Source organism: Brachycentrus maculatus, unplaced genomic scaffold (genome assembly GCF_059751285.1).
Source record: "Brachycentrus maculatus isolate JH-2025_06_01 unplaced genomic scaffold, ASM5975128v1 h1tg000057l, whole genome shotgun sequence".
Lineage (NCBI taxonomy): Eukaryota > Metazoa > Arthropoda > Insecta > Trichoptera > Brachycentridae > Brachycentrus > Brachycentrus maculatus.
Window position 1 is genome coordinate 636515 of NW_028280811.1, and position 2949 is coordinate 639463.

At 29.2% G+C, this 2949-nt stretch overlaps 1 non-coding gene across 1 annotated transcript; it reads right to left on the reverse strand.

The window, feature by feature from the left end:
* Nucleotides 1-1313: 1313 nt before the first annotated feature.
* Nucleotides 1314-1386, reverse strand: TRNAS-ACU (transfer RNA serine (anticodon ACU)). The gene has a single exon. It is a non-coding gene; the product is annotated as a tRNA-Ser (tRNA).
* Nucleotides 1387-2949: the final 1563 nt, after the last annotated feature.

The window sequence follows — 2949 nt, forward strand, 5'->3', positions numbered from 1 at the left end:
CATTTATTTTTTAATTTTAAGTTTTACTAAATGAATACCACTATTTCTCAAAATCTATTGAGACACGTGTATCAATGCTAACCGCATCATTTTCAAACACAATATGTACAGCTTAGTCTAAGTTTTAGAGTTGTGTCCTTGGGACGCTGAAGGTTGAAGAGAGGGTAGGGAGTAATAAAAACATACATTTTTAGTATGTACAAAAAAGGGTAAAAATGTTACGTATCGCTTAACATAATTTAATTTTAGTTTTTTTAAATGGGAGAATCTTTTCATGAAGATTTCTGCTAATAAAACCGATTTAACCAAAGATTTTGTCAAAGAAGGTGCATACAAAGGATCTTTACAATTAAGTTGTAAATAAAACATGGTTTTTGTCAATCATGGGTAGAATGGTTATATTACACTGTGTATAAATTGATCACTTTATCCTTTTTGGGAGTACCAAAATTGATGTCCGTATTTCTCTGGGAAGTGGGCTCTTTTTACATGAAAAAAAAAAATTCTTCACTAAATTGATGTATTATGGCAGATATAAATTATCGCTCACTCCTTTCAAGAACGTCATGAATCAAAAAACTTGATTTTTCAGGAGAACGTTTTTAAAGTTTAAAAATATAACACAATGTATTTAAAATAAATATCAAGCCACTTATTGAACTTTTTACTGTGCAACAGATTTTTTTAGGTAAATTCTAAAGGTTTTTTCTCCATTTGAAAAATACTTAGTATGTTTAAAAAAATAATTAAACAATACCTTTTCTTCAAAATGCAAAAACAACACTTTCTGCCCTGTAGCGGGTAAATATTAAGTTTAAAATATGCCGCTTTTGCTGGGATATAGTACATTTTCTGGGCATTCCGAAAAAATGCATAACTGAAAATTGACAATTTTTGATTTATGACGTTCTTGAAAGGAGTGAGCGTTATGTTAAAAAAAAAATTTTAAACAAATATTCGAAATATTTTTCAATTATGACAAAATTATACACAAATATCCACAGATGTTATTTCTATACAAGTTACATCATACTAACTGACAGACGGACTTCGACGTTCATTAACGTCGATACTCCTTCAAGGAAAATTCGCACTGACGTTTATTTACGTCCATACTCCCAGACAGATTAATTTTATTATTTTTTTAAACCCTTATCCGCACCCCAATGGCGCATAGGGCACTGCGTCATATAAACGCAGTGTTATCTTGATCGTTTACAAATGAAGGAAAGGTGATCAGTCCTCCGCTACAGGTACCAGTCCAGGGTAATATTGAATGAATATGACAGTGAAAGAATCACATATATTTATTTTACCCCCGTCGGGAATCGAACCCGGGACCTCCAGAATAGTAGCCGAGCGTGCTGACCATTACACTACGGAGGCGGACCTAATTTACCTATGATAAATAAATCTCACGCCCTGTAAATCTAGATTTTTATTTATTTTTATATCATATAAAACATATTATTTTATCATAAAGTAAACAACATGTATTATATTAAATACAAATTGGCTACGACCGCTAATAAAGAAAGAAAAAAGATAAAAATGAAAATTTGATGATTCAATATTGTTTTTAAACTTCTAGTTAATAATTTTTAGTACCAAAAATAATACTCTTTAAAGTATAAATATAATATTATTTTTCAAGTTTAACTAAGGTATATTTATCGTAAGAATAAAATTTTATCAAAATGAGGTTTTTAAACATTGCTTCTGAGAAAATTTTATTTCTAAGTTCGAAAGAGAATTTTTCTTTCATGGTACTTTTTTCATATATTATTTTTTTATATTCACAAACTTCAATGCGAAAACATCATTAGATTACAACATTAGAAATAAAATCGTCCATAAGTTTAGTTCGTCGCGCGTCGACGTCAGTGGAATGAACTCGAGTAACAAGATATATCACTTTATCCATTCGGATATACGTAATAAAATCCTCAGGAGATGAGAGTGTGCTCTAGAGGTTAATCCGCACCGCATCAATTATATTAATTCTGACTTAACGTACTACGTACTCCACATTTTGTAAAATGGGAAAATATACTACATTTTACATTTTACCACTCGTTGTTTCATAACAAAATATAAATAAAGGCGGAATTATTATTAATAATAATAATAAAACCCTTATCCGCACCCTAATGGTGTATAGGGCACTGCTTCATATAAACGCAGTGTTATTTTGATCGTTAACACATAAAGGAAAGGTGATCAGCCCGCCGCTTCAGGTAATATTGAATAAATATTACAGTTAAAAAATCACTTATATTTATTTGACTCCCCTGGGAATCGAACCCGGGACCTCCAGCACGGTAGCCGAACGCGCTGACCATTACACTACAGAGGCGAATTATTACTTAATCTTTAATATTATTTAGTTTTCAAACATTTTTTTTTGTATTTAAATGTCACCATAATTTAAAAAAGAGATTTTATACTTGTTTGAGGTATATTTTAATAATAAAAAATCCATTTTTCATGTTTTTCAAAAAACATGTTTTAGAATATTTTTTAATTTTCTTTTCGTGATTCTTTTTGTAATTTTTTTCTTATTTTTGATGTTTTTTATTATTATTTATTTATAAATGAATAGATGAACACTGGTTTAAACGTTATTTTTATATTATTTTCAATGCAAAAAACTTCCAGAAAAATGAATACCTTACAGGTTTAAGCGTCAAATATCAAAGTTCCATCATAAAACATTTGTTAAATCTTTTAGTTATAAAAAATCTAATTTATTTAAAAGGCTTTTTATACAGAAATGATCTTCTTTTCAGCAAAATGCTAAACAAAACTAAAATACGGCATGATAACAAAAGCGATAAGTGTTTTTCAGGAAAAAAATATGTCTCATAAAATACAGAAAAAAGGTACTCAACTCAATATGCTCTATAAATTGTTTCGACTGAGCCTATTTAAAGCTTTTTCGATTTCATT